We start from the raw sequence: 25,694 nt of genomic DNA, 5'->3' as shown, positions 1-25,694 counted from the left end.
GGACAACTAACTGCCCTACTCATTGATAAGCGCACGATTATTGTGTGACTTATAATGATGATGAACATCATCACAGGCTTAGTCACAGTCGCTGGCAAGTGAATTAACTCTATGCCAGCGCATTTCTGTTGGTCGATTGTAACCGAAATATGAAAAGGAAAATACATTGAACATTAGTTGTATGAAAGAAAACACCCAATGCTGTCAGCAAAAAAAAATTGTAAAACATCAATTTATTTTAAACTTCCGATTTAACAAACTAGAATTAAATGGGCTATAAAACATGAAAAAATCTGATTAAAAAGCTTGAAACTGTTAAATTTTTCTTTTTTTTAATTTGCATAAAATTTAAACCTTGGCTTTATATGGTTTTTGTAGTAGAATGCCTGTTTCCATAAAAAGAATATTTAAATTAAATAAGAAAGAAATAAATTGTCAAAACCTATCAATAAGTCCCCGTGCTATAGTTATGAAACGCACTTTTTGTGTATACGTGTATGTACGTGTGTATAAGGATAGTTGAAGTGATGAATTAAGGTTAGCTGAGGTTAATTTAGCTGCGGTGCGATGGTTTGAATCTGTTGATCTGCCAAAAAACAAAACAAGTACTAAATTTTATTTCTGAGAGAGAAAATAACGCTCACGAAATGAGTTTATTGTCGATCAAAGAAATAAAGCTCAAAAACTAATATTTTTCTTTTTTTGTGATACAAAATTAGAAATTAATAAAAGGATCACTATTTTTGCTCAAAATTATAGCAATTCACAAAATAATCATTATTTCAGAGCAAAAACTAAGGCGGTAAAACTTTTTTTTTATTTTTGATCAGAAAAAATAACTCGATATACCATTATATTTTCTGAATAATATAGTAAAACTCAAATTTTTTTATTATTTGATTGCAAATGTACGAATCTCAAAAAAAATACTATATTATTAAATAATCAAAATAATGATTAAATATCAATGAATTCGATCAAATTCATAATGTTTACAATACCTTAATTGCCAACTCCACAATTAAAAATAATCTTTAGTCAAGGAATGTCTTCGAAGAAGGCATCCTCTTCGTGCAACCCAAAAACCAAAATTATTTAAATAAGATATGAAGCAAATTTTATATTATAAATATTTCAACAAGTCAGTTTCGATAGTACTAGATAAACACGGCTGATCAACGCAGACTGTCTGAGATCAAAAAAAGTCCCTAGTATTATCAAAAAAGTGTATGAAGTGATACGCTGAGATTCTTATACACTTTTTCGGCAGTTTTAGTATAGTTTGATGATCCTCTGTTGTCCGATATCGCTCAATGAGTGGCATAGCACTGAACCAGAATAGCTAAGACGCTATCAGCAAAATTTATCAATCCACTCATTTTGATCTATTTCTGAGCAGTTAGGAGCTCGATTATTAGCGCAAAGTTTGTATATCTCTGATCTCCACTGCAGTAACCACGAGAGTTAAGAGTAGTTAGTTTGACTGCCGACTTAGCTGTTTTAGTGCAGTGTAGATTTCGGCTTGATAAATGTAGCAATAACCCGAGAGCTTAAACAATCATTGAAAATCGAACTATTTCAATAATTTTACTTAGATAGGTCTGTGAAGAAATTGCAGCCAAGGCGGATCAACTGAAGTCTTCTTCCCCATGTGGGATCCATATTTGAAGATCTAGGCATATTTCTACGAGCTGCTATTCAATTCTCGCATATCGCCGTGGCTGATTGGGTTCAATATATAATATATTTTTCAGAAATCTAAAATTTAATCGATTAAAAAGTATGGTAACATACTACTTTTTTTTATATAATATAAATGAAACATTCCAACTCATTTTATGGCGACTCGTTGCGAACTGGTTTACATCAACCAATTCAAATTTTAAAATCAGTTGCAGAGTTATGCTTAAATAAACAAATAACTAACACATCAAAAACCACAGTACCCTTCATGGAAATTCAGTCGAACATGAAATGCAAAAAATCAGCTGTGCATTTAACTTTAGAGGCTTCTAAGTATCTCTACAGGGCCCACAGTCTATGCGCATAAATGTGTAATAATACCTTAGTGTGGAATATATGGTCACCCTACTTCATCTACATTCACTTTTACATACCTGCATACATATAAAACAGATGTGAGAATGCATATCACCTGCATCGAGTGAACTTCATCATTTGTTTGTATCAATTACAAAGTCAAAACAAAAGCTGCAACAATAAAAACTATGCCGTTCTTCACTCGTTCAAATTGTGGTTTGCACTTAACTGTTATTTACCATATTCATTACCGTTTGAGAGGCTTTGTTTCTGTTTTTTTTCTCTTGCTTTGTTTTATTACTTTGTTATAATGCTTGTTGATAAATAGCCATTTGGAGTATTCTAGTGTTTGTGAGAGCTTTTCTCATATATATACGCACTGATTACAATGAAAGCCATTTGCATTAGTTGGTATGCGTTTGGTGTACAAGATGTCGATATGTATATCGAGCACTTTTGTTGAATCTCATTGATCTGGTACAATAGATGTGAAAACAAGCAAACTGTGATATGAACAAAGCACTTTTAGAAGTTGTTTAATCAAAGACAATGGATTTGTGTATGCGAGTAATTCGAAACGTTAGCTCATATTATATTTACAGTTATTTAACGTAAGTAGGTAAATACCGAATGTTGGAAGATTTGAGTAACTAGTTTTATTTTGATTTTCTCCTAATTTAATTTTCTTTGCGCTCGAAATGGACTAGATAGTATACAACAGTAAGAAGTTAAATACGACTCGAACATCTACTTTATACACTTTGTTTAATGTTAATTCATAGTTAATTTATATGACTAAGAATTTGCTCATCGTGAATTCCCAGGCAGAAAATTTTTCATGACGAGCACGCTAAATATTTTACATAATTTTTCAAAAAACTCTTGCCCACTCCAATAACAAACAAAAAGTATCTCAAATAAACCTGTTTAATTTTGATTACTAAATATAATAGAAAAGATCCAAACAAATTTCAAGGAATTTCTAAAGCGAATTTCCTGAAAATATGTAGTACACAGGTTTAAGATTTAAAGTTCGTTTTTCAGAAAGCATTTTTTTAAATATTAACTCGCATTATAAATGAGGGGCTTATGAAGAGACCTCTCTAAGCCTATGAAATAAAATAGAAACGCGGTATAGAGCGCACTGTAGGCATAAAATAACAGCTTTATTCTAATAGCGTTTACCCTCGGCAGACAATGACAAAGTTACGAACATATTTTTGCTACGAAAAACTGGTCCCTACATTTACGGAATAGCATCAAGACGCACACAGCAAATTGGAGAAGAAGCTCGGTCAAGCGCCCAGCAAAAAGTGCGTGTGGCAATTATATAAAAATGTATACAGTGCGAGTATATACCTTTATACAATTTAAAAATAACTATTTGTAGAAGTTTATACACAATTAACAAGAATAAAGCATTTATTGAGAAATTTGGGATGACGGAAGTACTAGTATAGATATTTACTTTTTATAACATTTAGCACACAATTTTTTTATTTTAATCCCACTTATTAAAAAACAGTATTTCATTTAATTAAGATACGTTTTTATTTTATTTATTATTTATTTTTATTTCGTTTGGTTTAATATTCCTTTAACTTATTTTACTTTACAGTAGGTTCTGTTTTTATGCGGCTTTTTTTATGCTTTTTTGAAATAGTGCGGTTTTTTTTTTAAATTACAAAATGCATGTCGACCTATCGGGAATTGTACATATAAACAAGATTCTAAACCAGCTAAGCAAAAACTCATCACAGATTACATCAGAAATGCTAGCCCTATAAGTATGGAACCGCCTGCATAACTATCTAGATCAGACGTGTACATTTCCTCAAGTGATGAAAGTGATTTTACGCCAAATCCTAAAAGAACGCGCAACATGTGGGTATTGTCTGATTCTATTTCTGACTTAAATTTATTTTTCGATTCTGACGTTTCTTAAATAAAGATATAATTTTCAAAAATACAATATTTTGTTTATGCGATTTTATTTAATTATTTCAGATTCATGTCGTCTATGGAACGTATCTATAATTATAATATGGGACTAGTGCCCCTTTTTATGCGATTTTATTACATTATTTCAGATTTATGCGGTGTTAGCACTTTTGAAACGTATCTATAGTTTTACTATAGAACTAGTGGCTTTTTTTATGCTGTTTTTTTTATGCTGTTTCTTGCGGAACGTATCTACCGCATAAAAACAGAACCTACTGTATTTTATTTTAATGTATTTTTCTTTTAATATTTTTATACTTTATTTTATTTTATTTATCTGACGTCATATTCTTTCATTTAACTTTTAATTCAATTTTATGATTTATTTTATTGTACAATAACTTTTATTTTTTGTTTGTTTTACGTTTCCATGTTTATTTTTAACTTTATTTTTTTTTTTTTGTACTTAATTTTTTTTCATTTTACTTTTATTCTACTCGTATTCTTTCGGAATTGACTTAAAACTATCGGTTCTGCCATTAGTGGAACAACTTAAAGACGTACACCACAAATAGGAGGATCAGATCGGCAAAACGCCAGTTCAATATTTGAATTTTTGCTTTGTTTTCTTTCTTTTTATTTTATTCTAGCTTATTTGTATTTGCTTCATTTTTTTTTAGTTTATTCAATTCTTTCATTGGCTTTAATTTTGTACCTTATTTTTTTACTTAATGTTCATTTATTTTATTCAATTACTTTCCTTTAATTTCTTTTGTTTACTTTATTCTTCATTGTATTTCATAAACACTAAACCAACTCCTACCAAAGTGGGTCAAATGACCCGTTACGGTAGTTAGAGCAGATCACATATATTTATCGGTAAAACAATTAGCAAGAGAGGAGTAAGTCTTGAAAAATACGTTCGATGTATTTTTTAATAAAAGTCGTGAAAGCGAACGGCGATTTAATAATGTTATTTCTAAGAATTTCTGACAAAAAGTTTAAAATGGGTCATTTGACCCATCATGGTAGGGTTAGTGTTAATTATTATTTCAGTTTACTTGAATCAATTTTGTTTTATTTTATTCTACTTTGTTTAACTTTTTCTTTAATTTATTTTATTATATTTTTAGTCCTTCAATTTATTGTTTTTACTTAATCTTCATTTATTTAATATAATTATATATATACATATATATATAATTGGCGCGTACACCCATTCTGGGTGTTTGGCCGAGCTCCCCTCCTATTTGTGGCGTGTGTCTTGATGTTGTTCTACAAAGGGAGGAACCTACAGTTTCAAGCCGACTCCGAACGGCAGATTTTTTTTATGAGGAGCTTTTTCATGGCAGAAATACACTCAGAGGTTTGCTATTGCCTGCCAAGAAGCGACTAATATTTGAAAACTGTTTTTCTTAATTTTGGTGTTTCACCGAGATTCGATTCCTACGTTCTCTCTGTGAATTCCAAATGATAGTCACGCACCAACCCTTTCGGCTACGGCCGATTTAATTTAATTACTTTTCTTTATATTCTTTTACTTTACTATCTATTGTATTTTATTTAAATATTTTTTTTACATTATTTCAATTTAGCAGGCCAGTCCATAAGTCTGTGCGTTTTTTAAAGGGGGTTTTAAAATTAATAAAAACGATGTTTAAAGTATTAATTAATCAATAATATATTTTCTTTCATTATTTACAATGTCTTCCCAACGTTTAGGCAAATTTTTAATTCCCTGCTCAAAAAATTGTTTGTCCTTGGAGCCAAAATACGCTTCGATATCCCTTTTTATAGCTTCTTTTGAGGAGTAGTTCTTGTTACTCATATGGGATTGAAGCCCACGGAAAAGGTTATAATCACAAGGTGCAATATCCGGAGAGTATGGTGGATGCGGCATTAGCTCCCATCGGAGCTCGTTCAGCTTGCCTAATGTTTGCCTTGCGGTATGAGGTCTTGCGTTGTCGTGGTGAAACAAAACATTGTGTCTATTCACTAAAGACGGTCAATTTTTTTAAGTGCCTCATTAAGGTTTGATAGCTAATGGGAATAATAATCAGCAGTTATCGTCTGGTTTGGTTCCAGAAGTGCATAATAAACAATACCGGCCATATCCCACCAAATAGACAGGAGAATCTTCTTGGGGTGAAGGCCATCTCTAGGGGTAGGTTCTGGTATTTCATCTTTATCTAACCATTGGCGTTTGCGAACAGGATTATTGTAAAGGGCCTGTTTTTCATCACCAGTAACGATACGGTTAAAAAAACTTCCATTTTCAAGCAGCTGAGAACACACATTCACTCTCTGCTGAAGGTTGGCGACGGAAAGTCTATGCGGAACCCATTTTCCCAGTTTTGAAACGTTTCCCAACTGAACCAGGTGCCTGTGAGCTGTTCCATGCGATGAATTTAATCTCTGAGCTATCATATCGACTGTCAATTTGTCTCAGCTTCCACGAGTTCGAGTAAGGCGTCGGAGTTAAAGACTTCAGTACGACCAGCGCGCGAGGCATTCTCCGCGCAAAAAATCACTTGTTGAATGCACTATATATCAAAGAAAATATAAATAGTTTCGTTATATTCCGCGAATAATTTTTTGTATGCAAAAATCGTACAAAAGTGAAATTATGGGTAAAATACGCACGAACTTATGAACTGACGTGATACTTAACTTAATTTTGTTTTATTTTATTTTACTTTATTTTATTTTGATTTAATTTATTTACTTATTTTATTTTCATATGATTTAATTTATTTCATTTCATTTGGTTTTTTTTTTCATTTCTTTATTTTCGCTTTATTTTATTTTATTTTATTTTAATTCGTTTCATTTTAGTCTACATTATTTTATTTTATTTTATTTTATTTTATTTTATTTTATTTATAAATGCAATAATTTCCTCTCAATTCACTTATTTTATGAAGAAATATTTTCACATTTCTATTTCAGTTGCTCCCAGTCATACTTATATGAACTCACATATCACCCTATATACAATTCTTTCAAATACTATTGAGCTTAAATTTCACTTACTCTTTAGGATCTAATTAAACTTTTGCGTGCACTTTTGTCGCTTAAATTCAATAAGTTAACCGGCGCTCACGACGACTCTACAACATGGCCGGCGATTGCAAAACTGATGACTGTCAATAGACTAATGCACATCAGGTGTTTAGAAATTCCTTAATACTCATACTCGTACAATACCAGCAATTACCGGCATATTTTTTTACAAACATAAATGTATGTATTTGCAATCAGCTAACTATAGACACCTAGCTAAGCTCAATCTATGTACCCCTATATGTGCAATAGAATGCGCCAACAACTTCACTATGAAACAAGCTACTGATTTTAGCAAAAACTATTGAGGCTTCAGCAAAACAAATATTGAAAAAAATTGTTTAAGTGAGATATAGTAAAAAACTCGCAAAAAGAGAAAAATGCAAACTACAAAACTCAATAACGCAAGCTTCAACCTCAGCTTCAAAGCAAAGCTCAGCTTAGCAAAACAATGCAACGAATTAAATATTTTAACTAAAATTAGCTAAATGACGTAAGCGTGTCTGTAGTCGAACAGATGGGCAGATGATGAGTTGTTGTTTTGTATATGACTGTATCGGCAGATGCAATCGTAAATGAGAATAAAAAAGTGAATGACTGCCAAGTACTACGATCAAATTAGAAACTAAAACAAAAACAGTAAACAAAAATCAAAGTGTGAAGGTGAGCGTGGCAGGTTCTACTGCCTGCACTCGACTGCCTGTGATTTATTATGTATTATTGATGTTTGAGGGGGTGTCAAAAGGGAATTGTGACTTTGGGATGAGTTATTGTACAAAATGCAATTAAGCATGGCAATAATATTCGCAACCAAGGTTGTGGAGATGTGCTAATCATAAAATATATTTAGGTGACTAAAACTAAACTGTATGGTAGCTAAGGTATGCAATTAATATAATATTGCATTTTTAGTATTTTTTATCGACTAGGATCTTTTAATTTTAGTAGGTGCTATGAAAAAGTGGCTAGTGCCGTTTGAATTTGTAGACGCGCACCACAAATTGGAGTATTATAAGGACATATGTACACTATGGTCTCCGCTACTCGATTCGCAAAGTGGCAATCTGAGCTACACAATAGCTATGTTTTTTTTACTCGTACGCTTACAACAAAAAAACACATACGTCGACAATTGTCTATAATCCGTAAAAACATTGGCATCGCTCTACAAAAAATTTTAAATGAATATTTATTGGAGTAAGTTAAGAACTGTAACATGAAAGTCATAAGAAAAGTGTAAGGAAGTGAGCAGAAAAATGCAGAATGAATTCTGAAAGTGTAGTGATCTTCTCCATTACCATTGCGATTAATATTTACAGTCAACAAAGCAGATTGCAAAAAGCGAACAGAATCTGCATAGCAAAGCTTGGAAGCACCGATTTCATGCGCAACTATTTCGCAGAATAATCGCAGATGGATATACGCGTAATAAGCACAGCTAATTTGAGTTCAATCCCTACTTGATCTCACCTGATATATGTACAATTTCTTTCTTCTAGGAAAAGACTGAATAGAAATCAATTTTTTTTTTAATTTAAAGTGGGCCTTTTAATCTACGGATATGAATCCTATTGAAAATTTTTAGAGTCTAGTCAAATCCCAAAAGCGGTCCAAAGACAGACATAAGTATTTAGAGTGAACTGTAAGGGATATATACAAGGTGGGGCAAAATATCTATTCAATTTTGATTTTGAATTACTTTCTTAATAAACAAAAGAAAATGGTTTTGAGTGATGGGAATCTTTATTTTTACATTTACGCACTCCATTCTTTGTAAACTACAGCTGTCTAGTTCAACAATGATAAATTTGATTGGCGTACGAGGCCATTTGCAAGAACTATATATATCTTCCGATAGGATATGAGCTTTTGAAAGACCTAAAAAATTGTTTTTTATGCTACTTAAATTTGTTCTATGAACAAAAGAAATTGAACACAAATGTTTCATTTCATGTTTTTTTTTACTGAAAATTTACACGTGCCACCAACGGTTTGAAAAAGACATTAAAATTATAAGAAAAAACTTCGCTTTTCTAAAAATGTGGTATAAAATGTTTACAGAACCATCAAAAAATATTCGGAAATGGCACCACAAAAAAAACAGATCTATAGTTTTGTTCTTTTATTTTTAAGATATTTTAAACTTTCAAAAATAGTTACAAAATATGTATTTAATTTATAGCCTACCACTTTTTGAATGTTTGTGAAGAAAAATCAACAGAGGAAATTAAATTGATCTGTCAATGTTTTACCCCAAAACTTATGGAAAAGTGATTTTTTTCTATCCATGCTAATTTTCAAAGCATTATCGGATCAACTAAGTTTTAAATATTACAATTATATAAATATACGGTTAAATATTAAATAAAACAAAAATAAAAATATAGGTGATTATTTTTTTAGCCATAAAAGAAATTTAGGGGGTAGTATCACACAAAACTGTTTTTTGTTTAGCTCATCCTGCTGTGGGCCATTATGACACTCGTTATTACTTGTATGCAATTAAAACTTGAAGACGAAGCTCTTATGTCAGCCAAATCTTAATCAAAATTTCATCCGTTGTTTTTTGGCATATCAATCAGTTATTTTTGTGAATAAGCAAAAAGTATATTCACCTCTTAAAAAGCCAAGCACTTGTGAAATAAACTTCAAATTCGCTTCTATTGAACTGTAATCGTGTGCCATAAGTATATTTGAGTACAAGTACATATATTCAAATATTTCGTGTTTTATTCGCCAAACAAAAACAAGTAAATCTACTCTTTTTGTGTTAAGATGACCTCAACGTCTTAACGAGGTAATACTATGAAACCAGCACAACCAAGTATAGTCTGCCGTCTACCACGCTAAGCCAAAACCAGCTAAACAATACAAAGAAAAAATAAACAAGAAAAATAACAACAAATACACAATCGAAAATTGCAATTAGGCTGGTTTTTGTTTCCCATTTTTATTTCAAAATATACCGCACCGCATACGCCCATTTTTGCTAGAGGTACATCAGCAATAGCATTGTTTCACCAGCTAAGAAATTTGTAGTTACAAAAAATACACAAAAGAAACCCAAAATGTAGTTGCAGCTACTCTTCTGCGTGCCTTATCATTGGCTTCCACCAGTAATGCTTTTACTATTAGCGCATGCGAAATTCCATGCTGACCAAACAGCAAATTAAAGCAGAGCAGTTAAAAGTACACGATTAGTTTTTTTTTTTTTTTTTGTATTTTGTTTTACTAAAAACAACAGTTGCTGCGCTGCATTGCTGATTCCACTTCGCGTCCACTTGCCCAACAGTGTAGCGGCAAACACGCACACGCATATACAAACCATACTCAGGCAATAAATTGTAAGTGTACTAGTTGGTCAATTCACCTCCTCCTACCGCTCCTTCAACTCCTCCACCTGTGCGTCGATTGTGTAAGCGCGCACTGATATTATGCGAGATCAGCATTCAACAAGTGTGTATGTGTGTATTGTAATCAGTGAGTTAAGCACGAGAGGTGGCGACGACAAAGCTAGCGGTTGAAGGCAAAGTAGTTGGTTGAGATGCAACAGTGAATTGAGCCGAGCGCATTAATTGCTCTTGTAGGCCGCAATTGTTGTTGTTCGTTGCATTTGCTCTTTATAGCTGATTTTTTAACAACTTGTCTGTGTTATTTATTATTATTGTTTTCTTTTTTTTTTTTTTGTATATTATTTTGCTTTTTTGTTTCATTTTACGCACCACATGAGTGCCACTTTGTGTTGCAACATTACTTGGTTGCGGTTTATCCAATAATTTTTTGTTTTTTGTGAATTGAAATCAGTTAACACCACACTCTTGACCTATTTCTCTTAATTTGAGGGTTTCAAACACTTAATTCATCACTTGAAGTACTTGAAATTTTGATATCGAACAGACAGTCGTGATCTCAAGAACATTTAAGAATGTCAAACCTTTTGAACGATATCCAAATATCATAGTGAATTATATCTATATGTCGTGACTCTATAGAGACATGTCATCAAACAGTAAGACAAATTCAAAAAGTGGGAACATTCGTTCGTAGGTTCAAATCGAGATACTTCTAAGTCTGGTGTGTATTTTTACCATCGGAAATCGGCTTGGACAGTCTTTGCTTGTGATCAGATATATGTACCTATAAAATTTTCGAAGCACAATTTCCATATGAGTTCGAAAATGAATATTTCAATATTTCAATATGAATGAAAACAGATTCTCCCTGATTAGTTATATTGTTTGATCGAGGCTTATCATAAAATCTTTGTGCATGCCAAAAAATTAGCAATTTAGATAAAAGGAACAATTAAAAAAATTAACAGAGCTATTTTGCGGGCATTCAGATTTGAGCAAGTATTTTTAATTTTACTTTTCACTTGTTTTATAACACACAGCATTCCTTTGTTATAGATTTATTACCTAGTTTTTATTTTTATTTGATTACTTTATTAAAATGTTTGTAGTTTTTTTATTTATATCTGCATAAATTTTATATGTAAATCATCGAAAATAAGTTTACAGCTTTAGCCTACAGTGTACTTGAAAAATAAATACAGAGACACACACACACACATGCATGTGCATGTATAATCTCTGCTGGTAGCACAGCTGCACCTACTCGTATACCAAACCAGGCATCCTACTCCACCCAAGACATAGACACATTCCTTTTGATTATTTCCATTACTTTTAGAGTTTTCAAATTAATTTAATTTGAATTGTAATTTTTTTTCTTTGGTGGCATCAAATTGACTATGAGCTTTCGTCACATTTGGTGTAGATATGGACATGGCCAATGGAGTCACTCAACTGTGATGACTGTAAAAATAATCAAAAAGCAACAATAAGAAATAGTCAACTACAAAGTGATATAAAAAGAAAAAATTCCAATTGAAATGACCAACTGACCGAATCACTGATCCAATGAATGCGACCAAAGTGACACTTAAACGTGTGACACATAAAGGCATGCGTATATGCAAACAGACACACATGCATACATACATTCGCATGCGTAGTGAAGCGTGCAAATGAATAAATTACTATTTAGCAGTACGTGTGCACACACAAAAATATGTCGGAAAGTTTGAATAGCAACAACAGCTCAAGTACGCTGTTAAACAATTGCAATGCATTAGAATAGAAAAACAAACAAATGCATACAAATTGAGCTGAAGAGAGCGCGCTACACCACTTAACTTGTGGGTGCTACTGGGTGATATGTAGAGCGACATATGCACACATGCTCCACATTGCATATATATAAATACATGTGTATGTATGTCAGCATGCGATTGCTCTGTTGAGCAATAAAAGTAACATAAATAAAATAAACTTCACGCTCGGGCAACTACATAAATTCGTAATTGAAAAATAAATTTCACAAAACTAAAAAAAAGCATTGCACACAAAAGTGCAATAAAATTAAATGAATATTCCCCTAACAACTGCAGTATTGCGACGAATATTAGATATTTGTTAAATAGTAAAATTTAAGTTTCTAGAAGATGCAAAGGGATGGCCCAAACAAACATTGTTTTTTTTTTTGTTTCCTTACATTTTTAAGACAAAAAAGACTATAAAACAATACAATTTTATATTTCTTTTTTCTTTTTTAACATTAACCCGTGCCATGCAGGCTTTGAAGATTATCATTGAATACCCAACAGAAACACTCAATTTACTATGAAATTTATATAACAAGTTTCCATACCGATATTATTTAATTCCTTCTTTAATTTGCCTGCACCGACGTGCAAAAAATGACACCCTATGTTATACTTGAAACCTGAAAATAATTTATACTAATTTTTAGGGTACGCTGAAGCCCCCAAAAATTAAAAAAAAACATTCAGAGATAAAAAATGGAAATTTTTTTTCCTTAAAAATTGTTTAATATAAATATACTGTATTATTATAATTTTTTAAATTGTATTAACAATTTATTGTTGATGTTTAATATTTCTTTTATCTTAAAAATAATAATTTGTCCGACATCCTAGTTCTCATATATACATATGTATTCATATACTCATTAGGAAATACAAGCGTTCATAGGTACATGCGTCTGCTTGCACACTCGCTCGTTTTAACGCACTATTCATCAGCCGCTTTGAATCGCCATACACTGTTATATCGACTATTTATGACACATTTTTACGGTAAATGTACGCGAGTAACTGAGTGGAAAATGTGCATGCGACACAAAACAATTATGCGCTAATTAGTAGTGAACTGCAACAACAGCTACACCAAATTAACACATATACACGCATACTCGTATAAATAAAAATTGCCACTCAGTTATGGTTTCCATCCAAAAGTTGGCCTAGCCTCAAATGCGCCAAAACAAAAGACTTAAGCGACGTACTTGAAGCAATTATTCATGCATTGTTGATTTGCCTTGCATTGACTTGTATAAGTAGCATTTTAATAAATGCAAATTTAAAGAATAGATTATCGCATACAATTTGAAGTAATTAATATGTTATTGAATTTATCAAAATTTGCAAAATTTCATAGCATTTGGATTGTTCAACGAAATCTAAAATATCCATGTGAAGGCTGTGGATTTTGTAATAACGCATATTCAGGTTAAGAAAAAAATAACGCACTCTATATGGAAAAAATTAGCTTCTTACAAATACCGGGTAAAGTCCAAAATAAAGAAGGCTGAGCTAAAATAGAAACGACTGGAGCTTTGTTCTGATTACTTCGAGTTTATTTATTCAAAACAGTCCCCTCTGGCCTCGATACACTGTTTTGCGCGATCTAAAAGCTTTTCGAAAGAGTGTTTGAGGTCATTGACCGGAATGTCCTTCAGGATGTCGATACAAGCCTTATAGATAGTCTCTATGGACGCAAAACGTTTTCCCTTCATGGCCAAGAGCAATTTTCCAAATAGGTCGAAGTCACAGGAAGCCATATCAGGCGAACACGGTGACTGATTGATGATTACCTAAAATGAGATTTCTAGTCAAAAAATCAGTCGCAAGAGTGAATCGATGAGATGGTGCATTATCATGCAATAAGCGCCAGCTTCCTCCTTCGCCACGCTTCAAAACGCCAAGGTGGAAAATTGTATTGACGGTTTGGCCCATTGGCACGAACTCCTTCTGGACAATTCCATTGGAGTCGTAAAATAAATGAGCATCGACTTTATTTTTAACTACTCCCAACGCGATTTTTTGGGTGGGGGCTCGTCTGGGGTTTTCCATTCAGCACTTTGACGCTTAGTTTTAGGTTCATGTTGGAACCACCACGTTTCGCTACCAGCTACAATGTTGTAAAAGAAGTTTTCGTCTTTTCTTGCCTCTTTAATGAGGTCTTTCGAGGGTTGAATTCTGAGCAATTTTTAGTCCTCAGTTAACTTGTGTGGAATGAAACGTGCACAGACATTTCTTAAGCCCAATTAAAAGAATTTTATCAGGCATCCACATTTTAGTGTTCAAATGAAATGAGTCATTAGCTGTTATTTTTGGAACAGAAATCATGTGGCAACACCAGACAGAAATATGATATGTTCTATTCAAGACCGAAATATGTGCATTTCGTTTGATACCCATATCTTAATACTTGATAATTTGAAATTTCCCATAAGTTGATATTTTTGCCATAGAATTAGGGTAGCAATGCTACAAAAAGTGGTTTATGGAAAGGATTTTGCATAAAAATAATTTCTTTCATCTCATGCTGTAATACTTTTATATGTATATATGTAATTGGCGCTTACACCCTTTATTTTTTTTATTTGTGCGCGTTCCTCCACTTATTTGTGTGTCTTTATGTTGTTCCACAACAGGAGGGACCCGCAGTTTCAAGCCGACTCCGAACGGCAAATGGAGTCGGAAAAATATTTTTCCAATATTTTTCCATCATCAGATTACAGAGAAAGTCGCTCTAGATATTTAAGGACGTTATTATTTAGGGCATTTACTGTTACATGACATGATATCCAAAACTTAATCATTTTCGCGATATTCAGTTTAAAGGATTATTTAAAAACATTGTTATTTTTTGCTTGTACCTCCATTTTTCTAATAATAGTTCGAGGATTTGATTTTGTTCCTGTTTTTAGCTAAAGAATATGTCAATTATCATCAAAATCATAAATAAAACTTGTCTACTTTATGATAATCAATAAATGGCTGGTTTGTGAAATTTTGAATTAACGAGTTTTCACTAATACATCGTTTTATATAAACTATTCCGTGAATTATTTTAGGAACCAGTAGATCTCTTTATCTATCCTAAAAGGTATAATAGGTATAATACTAATGTTAATGAACCAACCCATGCCATCCCCACTAGGAGAGAGTAAAATTCCATAAGAAGGAATAAATTTAAAAAATAATAAATAGAAGAAATCAATTATTTCACTCTGAGTTCTTTTTTTTTTTGTACGTTTCACTCTTTGCCCACAATCCTTCAAACAGAAAGGTAGAAACTCCCTACCACACAAAGCATAGCAAAAGTATAACCAGGTGAAACAACAAATAATAAGCACCGCCAAACAAGCAAGAAATACAATAACGCAAGTTAATTTTGAAAGATGAGTTAATATGCAAATACTTCATCAAGACTGTCTGTAATTTGCGCAAATATCCATACATTGAGCAAAAGAAAGACCATTCGCGCACATACAACATCCAAGTCAAAGCAAAAAAGCAGACATACACAAAACGAACTGGCAAAGGCATAACTTGTAGTGGTACGTATGAAACAATGTTTTGTAGTATGTACTTATGTACACGCTAATGTTTTGACTTTTCATTGGAATCAATGCGCCGACCTATTTGCTATACAAAGTGCCAGAAGCGAGTAGGCAGACATCGGTAAGTAGGCAACCCATTTCTGTGTGATAATTAATTTTCCTTTTTCTGCAGCGTATTCCTAACTTCATTCGCCTTGGGTATATGTGAGTTAAACATCAAACAGCTAGCCATATACAAACATAGCCATATATGCACACATATGTTTTTATGTATGTTAGAGTAGTACAAAGTTGTAAAAAGTAGCATAAAATGCCGATAAGGTAAAGTAGAGGAGTGTGGTGGTATAGCTCAGACATACGTGACCCCATTTTATGGCCTTTGTGCATTTCTTTATTTTCTTCAATAACCCCCTCCACCACTTTCTTCAGCTCCGTAAATTTTTACTGATTTCTACTGTTCCTTTAGCTCAAATCGTTTCAGTGAGCAATCGAAATTAGCATTACTAGCCACCAGCAGGCAGCCAGAAAAACTTCACAACTGGTAGCGCAGAAATAATCAAAAAGAAATGCATTAAAAGCACTATAATAATTATATCAAAAAACGTAGCATATTTATTTTGCATTATTCAGCGAAATAAAAAGTGTTACAATTCATTAGCGTTTCTGCATACATATGTACACCAAAGTGAAGTTTGTGTCTTAAGTCTTTTGTAAAACAATGAGGTACTGACCTTATTTCACTTGCACAAGTGTGCGGCTTCAAAATCTGTATGCTTTTACATTTTTTTATGTACTTTTTTGCGGTTTATAGACAAATCAGAAATTAACCACAAAAAACAAGAAAAAAAAACTCTTATAAAATATGTAAAAAGTCGCAGATGATCTTCTTATGTAGCCACAGTGAATCAATCATCATTAGCTGTAGCTGACGTTCTTTTACCACTTTTAAGAATTTCGAAAGTGTTTTTCAAACATTTTTCTAACACTTCATATCTTTCGTTGCGCGCGTAAAAAAGAAAGTCAATTTATCTGCAGCATTAAAACTTTAATGTCATTACTGATTACTTTTGAGGGCTCTTCAAATGTGCGATTCATCGTGTACATCGTGTGTATGATGCTGCAGATGCGTTCAGTGCGATAGCACAGCTACTGACAGCTATTGTTGTCTCTTAATTATGTTAATTAAGTATGACCTACTCCTTTTTTACCGTAAGTTTTTTGTTTTTTATTTTTGACCTTCTTTTCGAGTTTTTGTTTTTTTCTTTTGTTAGCAAAGAAGCCTTTGGTCGAAACCGTGTATTTTTGATGGGTACAACCGATCAATAAAACTTGAAACAAAAAAATACTCGAAAAATCTAAATCAACTGATTCGGTAAGAGGCACAAAAAACAGTGCATGCTCACCCTGGTCGCTCAATTGAAAGGCTTGCTGCTGTACGAGAAAACGTTCAAAATGATCAGATCAGAACCGGAAATGCGATTACCAGAAAAGAGATGCGTATGGAAGTATGCAGCATTTTTTAATAACAGTACACTTCTCATGACCTACTTCAGGTCACATAGCTAACGGAGGGATCAACTTATTGTAGAGAGAAGTAGATAGGATAGAATAGAGACAGAGAATGTGAGAGTATTCCAAATTCTTTGGCAAATCTGAAGATATCCGCCAATTTGAGAAAACAAATTTTACTAATTAGCCAATTCATCGGCAATTGCAACATAATTAAGCTTGTTCGTACATTCTTGAACAATCTATGAGGTTTGCTTTGCGTTCTCCAGGGGCCTTCAGTGCAGCTTCGGTGATTCTAACGACTCCAATCTGTTTCCCGCTTCATCTTCTCTCAATTATTCATTCTGCTACTTTCAGAATTGGAAAAATTTCCGTTTGGGAAACACATGCCCTTCCTCCATGATACCTATCGTTTAAGTACCATTCAGCTCCGGAACTTATTTTATTCTTGAACCCATCGGGTGTCTCATGTCCGAGGTTTCAAATCTGGGCACTACCAATGGTAGTCACGCACCGACCTATTCGACTACGAGTGTTGAATTAAAAATTTGTGCAAAATTATTCATTTATTTTGATTTGGCGAGACAGCCTGAATTGCATTTTCATCTCTACATGATGGGTATATTTTCATCATTATCCCTCAACGTGCACATTTCGTAAAAGATCATCAATCACTAGATAGACAGGTAATGAATGCTGATCGCCATTTAAAGAATTCAAAATTCAGTTTAAAAAAGAAACTCACACTGGAAACACCCTGTATATTAGCATACATATGCACATATGTGCCATAAAATGAAGCGTTGAAGGTAACGGTATTAAATATGGTAATTTGCATATCGCATTCGGTTTGATTGATTACATACTAAAATCTCTGCGAAGCAGGTAGTTGAAATTATATGCAATGCCACCTCAACAACTTGTGGGGCTGATGTTATGAGTACAGTAAATAGCGGCTAGCATAAATGCCCAATGCTATAGCAGAGGGGTGTGTGGTCTAAAATGGCGCTGATGAGAATTGTATAGAAGTGATCAGTGAAGCGTTCAACGCATTTGCAACTGCATTGCAAATAGCTCACAGTTAATAATGGTGTAAGTTGCTATAAAAACTTGTTGTTGTTAGTAGTGCCGGCATTAACATCGACTGCTATAGCAACAATAACGCCAATACAACAGATTTTTGCAGTGTTTCGCGCATTACCAAGGTTATCATTCCTCTCAATCACCTCTCGCTCTCTCTCTCTCTCACACTCCCCTCATTTTTATGTAAGCGTCATGGGAGATTGTATAGAATGAGTAAATATGTGATAAAGCAGCAATTTTATAACAACTGAAATGTACCACAGCAGCTAATGCGACTAGTACGATGAGCTGATGAGCTGATGGGCTGAGGGCTCGCACCTGCAATTCTATTTGCTGGACTTCAGGTGCCCATTGTTAGACATGAACGTTTATGTTAATTGAAAATGATTTTCAGATACGATAGTACGAAATTACTGACTGATTGCACTTAGCGAATATTTCAAGGTGAACGATGTTGTTAATTTTTTATTTATATAATATATTTTTAAAATTATGTAGGTATAGTTGCTAATAAAACAGTGTAAATCAACAATAATGAAGGTTAGCTAGACAATGAAAAATAATATAACTTCTTAATAGCATGTAAATATTTTCCATAAATAAAAAATAAATAAATAATTGGCGCGTACACTTCTGTTAGGTGTTTGGCCGAGCTCCTCCTCCTATTTGTGGTGTGCGTCTTGATGTTGTTCCACAAATGGAGGGACCTACAGTTTCAAGCCGACTCCGAACGGCAGATATTTTTATGAGGAGCTTTTTCATGGCAGAAATACACTCGGAGGTTTGCCATTGCCTGCCGAGGGGCGACCGCTATTAGAAAAATGTTTTTATTAATTTTGCCTTCACCGAGATTCGAACTAACGACCTCTCGGTGAATTCCGAATGGTAATCACGCACCAACCCATTCGGCTACGGCGGCCGCCAAATATTTTCCATACTATTTTATAATTGACAGAAAGACTTAGGTATATAAGTATGGAATTATAAAATTATAAGGACGTTGCTTCAAGCTATTAAATGCTATATTTTGCTATGAAAACGCTTTATGAAATAGTTTTTGTTAAAAATTACAGGCCTTTCACGAATAAATAAAAAAACAAAAAATGGCATTTGCTTTTAAAAATCTTAAAGACGAGGAACTGAAAGCATAAAATCAGTGCCGGCTAAAGTCTTACTACAATTTCTCCCCAACTATTCTATCAGTTTTTCTCCTTGGAGTGACCATTAAGCAATTTTTATAGCTCCAAGCATAAAAGCCTCCAGTTAAATGGTAAATATTCAATATCATACAGTTGAGTAAGCAGAAGTATCCGCTATGCATATCCAAATCTGCCTAGAAGTGTATGTCAACTTGTTGATAGCGGTTTAGTCAGAAGACCAAAACATTTTAAACAGATTCGCTTTGAGAGTGGGCTCAACCATAACCTCTGCGAAGTCCTCCAACTCCAAAGGAATATTTTTTACTCATAATAGAGTTTCAAAATGTAACCTAAATAAAATGCCTGAATATGAGAACGCCGCAGCATACAATTTTAATTTATTTTATCACAAGCCAGACGGGGATTTTAGTCATGTGTTCTAGGCAAATCCAATAATGAGCGCTTGACTAGTTCTGCTTAAACAGACGGATGAACAGTCGGACAAGTTACTTATTTATTTTAAATCTACAGTACAATACACCTTACGGGATAGAAAAAATATCAAGATATACATATGTACCGATAACTGTAAAAACGGTCTAAGTCGTTTATTTCTTGTTTTGAAATATTTAATAAATTGCATTTGAATAAATTTAAACATATTTTTATACGATGTGATCCTTTTATTTAGAATTTTATTAGTCTTGATGAACCGAAATTTATTATGAATATGAAATTTCATGTGAATTTCATACGAAAATGTTAGTTTTATAATTGGAATTGAAAATTAACTGAATTTATTTAACATTTCAAGTTCTCAAATTTCTTAAATTGTTTCTGAAAAAACTGGAGGGACGTATAGCAGTAAACACGTAATATCTTTATGTTTTTCCCCGTAACTGGTCTAGTGGTGGTATATAGGTATGATAATAGAAGTAGCTTAACATTTCCGGATATTATTGGTATTCTTCTTGTAGGCGAAAGATCCAAAGTGCAGAATTTAGAATCATCTAAAGAAATTTTATAGAACATTTTATAAGAACCATTCATTTTTCATTTTATTTTTCAAGAACCTCATCCATTGTATAATATTTGCAGCCAAGAGACAGATTCGCTCGGGGTATTTTTTAATCCTCTTTGATTTTGATTCTTCTAGTGATTTTGTTGAAATAAAATCCGGCTGCGATATTCTTTTTAACAAAATTATAATTCTTCTTCTACACTAAAATGCATGATGCTACTTCCTGTTAACCTCTTAAAACTGTCTCTTCATCCCATACATACTTCTTGAGATTTGTATCATGGAAACTATGGAAGCCCAAATTGTACACGGGCATATTTCAATTATAATAGACTAACGCAACAAAAAGTTTAGGATAAGAAAGTGATTTTTGCAAGTAAAATGAGAATCCACAATATTTCCGGGAATTGACTGTTTCTAGCTCCTTCAGCAGTTTGTAAATGTTCTTTACATCATGACTTTCTTTAAGATGTAATTTCTTCTCCTCATTGTTGGAGCGTAAAATACATACATACATCGAAATTTAAGGTAAATTTAATATTAAATCCTTTCCTACCGATGCATCTGTTAACAAAGAATTGGTTATTTTCCTAACATTACTCTCTATAGTTCAGAAACACATCGAAGAGAGCCACGCGCCATTTTCAAGTAACTGATAAAACTTTTTTTTGTTTTTGACTTTGACCACATTCAACATTATGAGCGCATATATATTGTAATTAAAAATTCCGTCTAAAGTTATGCTATTAAATTAAGAACCCTAATAAAAGCCGATTTAGGCCAAGAAAAGCCTAGCTCATGTGAATTAGATAATGCATTAAACCCCCAAAGGGCTCGCGAGATCGATTCGTTGATTGCAAATTTAGTTTTGAAGCTTTCTGTAAGGTAAAAATTTCGAATACTCCTTTGTGGAATATTAAAACGTTTTCACTCAGAGTAAAATTAAGTAACCAATAATGCCGGTAACTATATTATAAGCAAACCTCAATGAAAGAACTGTAATCCCTTTTCTACAATACTGAAGTTAATTAGCATTAGCCTCTTGCCATAAGACGGAACAGGAGTTTGAAGCCCTAGCGAGCGCAATGCGAATTTGAGAAAAAATTGTTGAACATACCTATCGACAGTTGATCACAGGGTCTCCAAATTATTAATGCCGGCTATCACTCCTGATTGAAATCTGACGAAAAATGTTGTTAATCTTTGCTCCGAACTTTGGATCCATTTACAAACTATCTGTAAAGCATTTCTCGTTTAAGATAATTAGGATTTGATTATTCAACAAGTGAAACATTATCAAAAGCGTGAAGTATAGCTACTTATCCTTATATAATATTATATTATTATTGTGACGTACATCCTTTAATGGTTTAAATCTACTTGGGTTCGATGCTTCCAAAGTATTAGCAAACATTTAGAAAGAGCAAAATTGAATAGATTTGAACTGAAATATTTGAAATATTTATTTAAGTAACTAACATCCAATAAGAGCAAATAAGGGTGGAATCAATATTGGAAGCTAAGATATTCCAAATCCACTGTAGTAAGCATTAACATCAACATTACCACGTTTCTACAACAGTCGGTATTACGTAACCGGAATGACTCAGACTATCCAAGGACTATCCAACAGCATTCTACAACAAACTATGAGTAATATTTTTGCTGTTACAAAAACAACACACAACAATATTAATCGTTCCAAGCGCTTGCTCTATGCCTGATGGGTTCAATTGGAGGTGTTTTTTTAATTTTTAATTAAAATTAAGGACTAAACGGTTTTTATTGCACCAACTATAAGGGTAAGCGAGATCTTCCTCTAAGAGAAGAGAAAGCTTGGTTTAAACAACTTGGTTTAAACAGCTGACGTACGTTTCGTGTTTTCGTATAATTTAACCATGAAATCATTCAATTTTATTATAAAAATGCGTGTTCTATTAAGAAAGTTTATCGCGCGCTTCTTCCATTTCATGGTCAGTTTAATCGACCCACTGAAGCAGCTATTCGAGCTATTGTGACTAAATTTAGAACCAAATTTACATTATTGGACATAAAACCACCAACATGCTTACGTAGAGTGCGAACTGAAGAAAATATCGCAGCTGTATCGGCCAGTGTTAATGATGACCATCAATTATCGATTCGTCGCCGTTCGCAGCAATTGGACCTCTGTTACTAAACAACGTGGAACATTTTGCGAAAGGATTCAGGTGTGAAGCCTTTCAAAATGCAGCTGGTGCAAGAATTGAAGCCGAACGACCTACCGCAACGCAGAATTTTTTGTGAATGGACTCTTGGAAAGTTGGCCGAAGATCCACTTTTTTATCGAAAAATTGTGTACAGCGACGAAGCTCATTTTTGGATCAATGGGTACGTAAATAAGCAGAATTGTCGATTTTGGAGTGAATATCAGCCAGAAGAAATGCAAGAGCTACCAATGTATCCAGAAAAGGTCACAGTTTGGTGCGGTTTATGGGCTGGAGATATCATTGGACCGTACTTCTTCAAAGATGCTGCGAATCGTAACGTAACTGTGATTGGTGAGCGCTACCGTGAAAGGATATCCAACTTTGTATTGCCCAAAATGCAAGAGCTTGACTTGCATGACATGTGGTTTGAGCAAGACGGTGCCACATGCCACACAGCACGCGTAACAATGGACTTGTTGAGAGGCGAGTTCGGTGAACATTTTATTTCACGTTCGGGACCTGTCAATTGGCCACCCAGATCGTTCGATATAACGCCTTTAGATTATTTTTTGTGCGGCTATGTTGAAGCTCATGCCTATTCAGTCAAGCCTGCTTCAATTAACGCATTAGAAGACAACATCGAAGTATTTTTATGTGAGATACCGGCCGAAATATTGGAAAGAGTATGCCAAAATTGTACTAAGCGGATGGACCATTTGAAGCGCAGTCGCGGTGGACATTTGCATGAAATAATCTTCAAACATTAAATTATATGGACTGTACTATCGATTTAAAAAAAATTTCATGCACTTTTCCGAATATTACGTGTGTTTTTTTTTCCTATAGCTCTTAAAAAATCACCCTTTATATATACAGTGAAATTCCTTATAACCGGACACTCACCGTCGCAGTGTTTTTGTCCGGCTATGGGAGATGTCCGCTTATAAGGGATGAAGTCACAAAATATATACCACACATATAAATTGTATTGTACATAGTTTATTTAAGAAATTTTTGGAAGTAAAGAATATTTGCATACTTTAGTATTACATATAAATACATATATGTACATATAGCGATTAAGTACATTGTACAAGTCTTTACATTTCAATACTAGTTTGATTGAAAAAATTAGGTAATGCTTGCTTGCTTTAATTTAAAATGTTCATTTTCAAAGTGACTCTCGATATTTTTAATGTGCTGAAAAGCTACATAGTCATTTTTTGCATATTGTTTCAAGCCCGCAACAAGTTTTAAAGCCTCATCATATGATGTTATAGGCTCACTTATTTCTTCTGAAAATTCATCTTCTGAATCACTTATGTCCATAGTATCATCTTGTTGGTCAAATTGAACTTCTATATTGTTGTCCTCAGTGAAAACATTTTGATCCATTTGGAGAAAACCTTTGAACGCGACCATTCGCATGCAACTGACTTAACAAACTGAATGGAAAACTACTCTTAATTTAAAACACAGGACTTGAATGAGTGCATACATGTTAAAAGGGGAATCACCTATTTCATTTTTATAATGAACAACAAAGCTTGCTTGTGATATTTTTGAATTTTGTCCGTTTATGAGAAATTTTTTTATGAAAATGGTTTGAAATACTTCGCGTCCGGTTATTAGAGTGTCCGTTTATTAGGATGATATTTGTATGAAAAAATGTATGAAAAACCTGTGTGCCCAAAATTTGTCCGGTTATTGGAGCTGTCCGGTTATAAGGACTGTCCGTAATGGGGAATTTCACTGTATATACAATGGGCACGTACACCCTCTCTGTGTGTTTGGCTGAGCTCCTCCTCCTATTTATAGCGTGCGTCTTGATGTTGTTCCACAAATGGAGGGACCTACAGTTTCAATCTGTCTCCGAACGGCAGATATTGTTTATGAGGAGATTTTTCATGGCAGAAATACACTCGGAGGTTTGCCATTGCCTGCCGAGGGGCAACCGCTGTTAGAAAAAACTTTTTTTTCATTTTGGTCTTTCACCGACATTCGAACCTACATTCTTTCTGAATTCCGAATTGTAGTCACGCACCAAAACATTCGGCTACGGTGGCCGCCGGCCATTTTTCCTTAGAGACCTATAAAAATGGCATATTTGTCTTCATTCAAAATGTAAATATGATAAATAAATAAAATATATATTAGAAACTGTTTTTTTCCAAACCAAATGTTAATACTTTAATAAAAAGAACTCCTAGCAGTAATTAGCAACAGTTCTTTGTTTCAGAGACCTTCAAATGGCACACCCTATCAAACTTTCAAAATCACATTAATTGTGAGTTGAAGTGGCTTACTTAATAGTACGCAATTGCTGATTATTAATCAGAGGCAAAAACAGTCAAATCGTGCTTGTTCTAGTTTTTTAGGCCAAGTAACTAAAGAAAAAAGCAAATTTTGAGTGGCCACTTACATTCTCACGACTAAAGAACGTTAAAGTCACAAGCAATCTTATTGAAAAACATTTAGCCAAGCACGGCGTGCATATACAGAATTTACATATGAACTTAAGTATATTTGTATATAAAAAAATATTCGCAAAACGGCCTATAAGTTTGTCTTAATTTGATGCTCTGCATGACTAACTGCGTTTTTCGCCTACGAAAGACTTCAATCAAACAAACAAACTTGTTTCTCGTTAATGCATAAAATGGAAAGTTGTTGGGGCTGTGCAGTCCTTGTACGAAAAAAATACACCAATTGCATGGAGAGACAATTTGGCCAAGTGATAGCCAAGGCAAGACAAGGCAGTTGAGAAAATCTCTACTAGCAGCTACCAGCAGCAGCTTGCAAAGGCGAACGGATTATATTTATTTATACCAGTATAAATATATACAGTTAAATTGTCCACCACTCCAATTCTCGCGCTATATTTACTATATTTTTCTCAGGCTCTTGGCTCATTTAAACTGTCCGCCTTCTGATTGCCACACAATTGCTGCATACATTTTTCATGCATTTGTGGCAAATGTTTATATGCGGCGGTTG

General features: G+C 33.5%; 1 long non-coding RNA gene across 2 annotated transcripts in view; it reads right to left on the bottom strand.

Moving 5' to 3' along the window:
- LOC128866089 (uncharacterized) overlaps positions 1-25,694 on the bottom strand; it is an 81,332-nt gene that overhangs the window by 23,186 nt on the left and 32,452 nt on the right. The gene's annotated exons all lie outside the window — the stretch shown is intronic.

The sequence above is a fragment of the Anastrepha ludens genome, chromosome 6 (assembly GCF_028408465.1).
Source record: "Anastrepha ludens isolate Willacy chromosome 6, idAnaLude1.1, whole genome shotgun sequence".
NCBI lineage: Eukaryota > Metazoa > Arthropoda > Insecta > Diptera > Tephritidae > Anastrepha > Anastrepha ludens.
The sequence above is the reverse complement of the archived record's forward strand: the minus strand, read 5'-3'. Positions and strand labels throughout refer to the sequence as shown.